The sequence below is a fragment of the Watersipora subatra genome, unplaced genomic scaffold (assembly GCF_963576615.1).
Source record: "Watersipora subatra unplaced genomic scaffold, tzWatSuba1.1 SCAFFOLD_27, whole genome shotgun sequence".
In the NCBI taxonomy this organism is placed as follows: domain Eukaryota; kingdom Metazoa; phylum Bryozoa; class Gymnolaemata; order Cheilostomatida; family Watersiporidae; genus Watersipora; species Watersipora subatra.
Window position 1 is genome coordinate 786928 of NW_027045397.1, and position 6892 is coordinate 793819.

Sequence of the window (6892 nt, forward strand, 5' to 3'; positions counted from 1 at the left end):
GTTGAACGAGAACGAAACCAGGTCCTAAGCAGCTTAGGTAACCTCCTGTTATAGCTAGTATATGTTAGATCAGCTGTTATAGCTAGTATATGTTAGATCAGCTGTTAATAGTTAATCAGCTAGCTCTTAACAAGTTATAAAGTTCAGTCCATACGGTGCTATGGCTTTGGAGTAATAATCTGTCATTTAGATAGTAATTGGTATGAGTTTGATAATCTTAACGTGTAGCTAGCTTTGCAACCAGCTAATTCGTAACCGGACAGCAGTTACCAGGATAGCAAATACAAATGAAATAAACTGTTATGTGAGTTCTGTTTTCAGGCAGCAAGAAGCAGCAGTCGGAGGAGCAGGTGCGCAAAGTTAAAATGGAGTTTGAGAAACGGCTGGATACCATGCAACAGGAGCTCAATAAGGTAAATGCTGCCAAAAAGGAGCACGCCAAAATGATGAAGAACCAAGTTGTCTACGACCGGCGCATCAGGGACCTTAGTACTGAACTGAATGAGATGAAGAAGATAAAGGTAGGCTTGCTGACCGATACAAAAGCTGTGTTAGTTAATCTTACACAGAGAGATATCACCACTATATTTATATGTGCTAGTTAATCCTACACAGAGAGACATCACCACCATATTTATATGTGCTAGTTAATCCTACACAGAGATATCACCACTATATTTATATGTATTAGTTAATCCTACACAGAGAGATATCACCACTATATTTATATGTGCTAGTTAATCCTACACAGAGAGATATCACCACTATATTTATATGTGTTAGTCAATCCTACACAGAGATATCACCACTATATTTATATGTGCTAGTTAATCCTACACAGAGATATCACCACTATATTTATATGTGCTAGTTAATCCTACACAAAGAGATATCACCACTATATTTATTTATGTCTTACTTAATCCTACACAGAGAGACATCACTACTATATTTATATCTGTGTTAGTCAGGGAAAAGTTTGAATGGGAAATAATTGTTTGGCGTATGAGTTTTTTGGGATCTTCGTAATGTGTTGTGTTGACTATTGCACCACCACATGATCTTGGTTTTGGAGATCTCGACAACTATGGTGATGCTATTGCAGGTGCGACTGATGGCACAAATGAAGACGGAATCAGAGAAGAATAAGATTAGTGACCAACGAAAGAATAAGGAGCTGCTACAGCTGAAAAAAGAGAAGCGGCAACGAGACAATCAGGTGCGCATGTTGGAGTTGCAAAACAGACAGAAAGATGCCATACTCAAGGTTGGTCTTTAACAACACTCAAATGTTGGTCTCTAAGTTTTCAAAGAGTGCCTTCATTAATTACAGGACGAATATAACAGTCTACTGATGTTTTAATTAATTCTGTCGTAAAAAGTAGGTGGCTTGGGATAGCCATCGACATTTCATGTATCCTTGACATATAAATCATTTTTATTTTATCCTAGCCTTTGCATAAGTCAGCGTATTGTGTTGCCAGCGCAAGCACGAAGAGGTCAGTCAGTTGAGGAAAAGACAAAGAGACTCGTCCGCCTCTTCCAGGGTGATGGCCAAAAATAGGGCAAACCTCTCCCATGAAAATTCATCTGGCAAGACTTCATCATCTTCTGCTTCTAGGCACAAGTCAGCAGCTCTTCTCTTCTCTCCCAAGGTAACTGTTTGCATCGTCTTTTTTAACCTCTTTGTCCCAATCAATCTGCCAAATTTGCTTCAGAATGATTTTCATTTCTGGACAGTATTCTGGTAGCGAATGTTAGTTACTGAAGAACAACTTATAGCTGGGCCATAGCACTAACTGGGTCGTAACTTATAGCTGAGATAAAACTAGACAATGTTAAATGAGCAATTGCAGAGTAGATAACTGCTTGTTGCTCAGACGGCGATTTACTATTTGCCTTTTGTTGATTCGTCTAGTACATGTCACCTCATGTTATCTCACGGCACCTCATGTTATCTCATGTCACCTCATGTTATCTCATGTCACCTCATGTTATCTCATGGCACCTCATGTTATCTTATGTCACCTCTTATATCAAAGTTTCTCACAGCCTGTTGTTATAATCTCAACTTACTAGTGACTTTTTCTACTGATTACAGCTAAACCTAAAGTAATATAAAATAATCTGCCACTTAAATTGGAAGAGTATTTTTTTTGTGTATGGCATGTTTCTTATATATACACATATTATGTCGTCTTGTCCTCTGTGCGAATGGACACTACGTTTTACTCGATTACTCTAACTCAGGTGGCGAAAAGCAAGTGGGACAAGCTTGAGCGGTACGTGACATCCGTTGTTGTGCGGAAACAGACAATTGCCAACATGGAAGCTGAGATGGATCTTCACATTAACAAGTGAGAACAGCTCAGCAAGAAGATAGATGCGTACAGTAAAAGGCTGGACACTGCCATTAGGAGAAATGAGGTCGGACACATGTATAGTCATTACTCTTAGGCTCTTAAAATGGGCAAATTTCTTAGCTGACATATGGCATAAACATCTGCTGCGACTACACAGATCGAGACTACTGAATAACTAGTTATGTTTTACAAGTATCAACCTAGGTCAAGTAAAGATCAAAACATCTATTGGATGTTGTCATTACCCTTATTGGAACATGATTGTATTAATTATATATATATATATATATATATATATATATATATATATATATATATATATATATATATATATATATATATATATATATAGTAGATATGGGTAAACCATAGTTTATCATTGCACTAATGTTTGTACAGCTATTTACACTTGTGTTTTCTTAAAAAAAAGATCCATCAACTTATAATCTAAAATCGTCCAACTACAACTTGAACTCAGGCTGATGAATTGTATCAAACTGCAAGTAAAACTTAGGTCTTTAAAATATTTAATCTAACATATCCTGAAATTTTATGCAAGCAGTTCCAATTTACACCAGTGTTCATCACATATCTTTTACAGCAAGTAACAGCCTTTTTCATATATAAATACTTGTTGGTCATCGTTGTCACTAGTTCAAAGCAACTTTCAAAAAAAATCGGTTTACTGTGAAAATGAACAAATTGGTGTCATGATTATGTTAATCAGGGATCAACACTTTTAACCAATCAGAAATACATCAGTTTCTTCTATTACTACACAGCCATCAGGGGTGTGTGGTGTCTTTGCAAATAATAATTTTGCCAGCGTAAATAGCCAATGCCTTATTCCTTGTGTTTCTCTAATGTTTTCTGTTCTGTTGAACAGAAAACTCTCTACAGACTCTTATTTGATAATTGCTGGCATAATCATTACATTGCATAGAGTAATCAGTAATGTCACGGTTACACTATATTGCGCTGAAATTTTGTTGATGATATGTTCAACTCATCTTCATAGCTGCTAAAGTCTGGTTTCCATATCGATTGCGAGACTCCGGCGGTAACTTGCGCAGCAAAACGCTTGCGACGTTAGGATCGGCAGCTTCTGTTCACATCTAAAGCTGCATTGCTAAACATAATCGCAGCTTCACATAAAATGTTCGCTCGCCACGCCATTTTGATAATGGTGATCTTTACCTGTACAGTGCATTTCAGGAAGGTTTTGCTTGCGGCTATTTGCGAAATTTGAACAGCGCTAAACTCTTGTGTTAACTGCCGGCAACTACCGGTGGTACTCGGCGGTACCCGACGTGTAGGCTCACATTTCACCGCCATAGCCTGCGGTGCTGTTGCCGGTGCTTTGCGGCATATATGAGAACCACGCTTAAGGTAGTCGTTGTGTAACTCCTATTCATTTGCAGACGACTGTCGCCATGAACCTAGAAGATCAGCTGGAGACGATGAGCACCAATATGACATACATTCAGAGTAACGTGTCTGAGTGCCAAAACAATATCATGCAGATGGAAGAGGAGGCGAAGGTTTGTTCATTTGCTTTTGTTATGCGTCTGCTTAGGCTTGTAGTGGCTACTGCTAGCATTTACTAACTTTGCATTGTTTCCTGTCTAAGCATTTACTAACCTCGCATTGCTTCCTGTCTAAGCATTTACTAACCTCGCATTGCTTCCTGTCTAAGCATTTACTAACCTCGCATTACTTCTTGTCTAAGCATTTACTAACCTCGCATTGCTTCCTGTCTAAGCATTTACTAACCTCGCATTGCTTCCTGTCTAAGCATTTACTAACCTCGCATTGCTTCCTGTCTAAGCATTTACTAACCTTGCATTGCTTCCTGTCTAAGCATTTACTAACCTCGCATTGCTTTCTGTCTAAGCATTTACTAACCTCGCATTGCTTCCTGTCTAAGCATTTACTAATCTCACATTGCTTCCTGTCTAAGCATTTACTAACCTCGCATTGCTTCCTGTCTAAGCATTTAGTAATCTCGCATTGCTTCCTGTCTAAGCATTTACTAACCTTGCATTGCTTCCTGTCTAAGCATTTAGTAATCTCGCATTGCTTCCTGTCTAAGCATTTACCTAATATATTTCATCAGTGTGTTGTATGTTTAGTAATTATTCATTGCTTTATTTATCCTTTTTAATGTTACAGCGGGCTTAGCTAACAATTCCCATTTATCGGCCCGTTCCCATAGATGGCTATACTCGAATTTACGTAAGCGCATGTAAATCAGTAAAGTTATCTTCTACAGTCATGCAGCAACATTTGATTTTGTTAATTCAGAATCTATAATCTTTCACCTTTATTTGACATCCACAATGAGTTCATCTCCTATCGACTGGAAACATTTTCTCAATAATTCACTAGAAGCAGTTCATGTTATGTTTAAAACGCTACCCCTCTAACAACCTCTAAACCTCATCGTACGATTTGCATGCCCTTTCATATCTATCTTGTCTCTAATATAAAATATTATTATAAGCCAAGATAATCTTTTAACCTGTCGTTATTCACTAGAAGAAATGACACTTTTATTCCTATATCAAAAGTTTTATTATGGCTCAAATTCTTCTCATAGATTCAAGAAACAGTTAACATGTTATATATTCTTATAAATGAACCCCTGCTGTTTTTTTCTTGAGTCCTTTTTCATTAGTTTTTATCAGTTTATATTACGACAAAACAAGTTACATTTACATATTGCGATAGCTCTTTGGTTTGAGCATCAAATTTGGTCATTGCTTTTGCAATCAGAACGCAACTCGAAGAACTGGTTGTTATATTGCTTGTAATGATGTCTCTGAACCATATTACAAAATGTGCTCATTACACATACTACCTTACTTGTTAGGATGAGACTAGTTTGACAAAAGCTTTGGATGTCTTCTCTGTTGATGAAAGCAAGTATCTGTTGGAGCACCTTCTCTCACTCGCTCTCACTCAGGGCTTTGCTTGTACTCAGAAAGAATCTCAATTCAAGGAGTTGACTGCTCGCTGCGATAAAATGCAGATGGATTCCAGGTTACCGGATCAGCTTTTAGACCAGGTTTTGCAGGATTCCGGGATAACTATACAGTCGCAACAAGAATGTAAGCCGGCCAAATATTCTAAACACTCTACGTTTACTACCATAGTGTTAAGGATTATCAAAGAGAATGTGAAATGTCTTGCAGATGGTTGTAGTTATAAGCTGTGTTACCTTCTCTTGTGTTAAGGTCTACCTGTAGTTATAAGCTGTGGTACCTTCTCTTGTGTTAAGATCTACCTGTAGTTATAAGCTGTGTTACCTTCTCTTGTGTTAAAATCTACCTGTAGTTATAAGCTGTGGTTCACCTTCTCTTGTGTTAAGATCTACCTGTAGTTATAAGCTGTGGTACCTTCTCTTGTGTTAAGATCTTCTCTTGTGTTAAGGTTAATGTGATTGTTTCTATTTGCATCAGTTTACTGGACATTTAATCTTTTTCGAAATTTTTTTAAAGCACTAGTGCAATAAAATGATTATTAAAATACATGACTACGGACATTGCATTAATTCATGTTTGTGAATGCAAGTAAAATTTTATAGGGTGAGCTCCAGCAAATCTATCTATGACAGCTACAAGTTCACATACACAGTAAATAGTATTTATAGTAAATAGCTACTATCAGTTTTAGTAGCTTTTAGCTCTCCGTATGACAGGCCTTAACTCACTCTGTATGACAGGCCTTAACTCACTCTGTATGACAGGCCTTAACTCACTCTGTATGACCGGCCTTAACTTACTCTGTATGACAGGCTTTAACTTACTCTGTATGACAGGCTTTAACTTACTCTGTATGACAGCCCTTAACTTGCTCCGTATGGCAGGCCTTAACTTACTCCGTATGACAGGCTTTAACTTACTCTGTATGACAGGCCTTAACTTACTCCGTATGAAAGGCCTTAACTTGCTCTGTATTACAAGCTTTAACTTACTCTGTATGACAGCCCTTAACTTACTCTGTATGACAGGCCTTAACTTACTCTGTATGACAGGCCTTAACTCACTCTGTATGACAGCCCTTAACTTGCTCCGTATGACAGGCTTTAACTTACTCTGTATGACAGCCCTTAACTTACCCTGTATGACAGGCCTTAACTTACTCTGTATGACAGGCCTTAACTTGCTCCGTATGACCGGCCTTGACCTACTTTTTCTGCCTGCAGAGATCTAGAACGGTATAGCTGTGGCACTAGTGGTGATAGTTCTGTGCAAACACTTCCTACTGAAATGGATAACAATTCCGTTTCTTCAATACCTCAGGTAATACTGACCTTTATTGATTTATTGAACAGGCATTTATTATTAATTTCAATAACTCTGCACGCATTGTTCAATCATTGTTAAGTGTCAGTAAGATGCGAATGGATATTTGAATAAATTACAAAGACAATTTGAATCAATGTCGTTGTTTATTTGGCAAAACACAGTTTTGTTAACCTAATAATTATATTACATGTTTTATATAGAATGCTTTTAAGTTGTTGT

General features: G+C 37.6%; 1 protein-coding gene and 1 long non-coding RNA gene across 2 annotated transcripts in view; both read left to right on the forward strand.

Moving 5' to 3' along the window:
- The first annotated feature begins 1140 nt into the window (after positions 1-1140).
- LOC137410439 (sacsin-like) overlaps positions 1141-6892 on the forward strand; it is a 276408-nt gene continuing 270656 nt past the window's right edge. Inside the window, exons 1-2 of the mRNA XM_068095856.1 lie at positions 1141-1267; positions 1485-1655. The gene's annotated coding sequence lies outside the window, so the exon portion shown is untranslated. The remainder of the gene's footprint in view (positions 1268-1484; positions 1656-6892) is intronic.
- Positions 2319-5456, forward strand: LOC137410442 (uncharacterized). Its single transcript, XR_010981203.1, has 3 exons — positions 2319-2427; positions 3785-3904; positions 5236-5456. It is a non-coding gene; the product is annotated as an uncharacterized lncRNA (long non-coding RNA).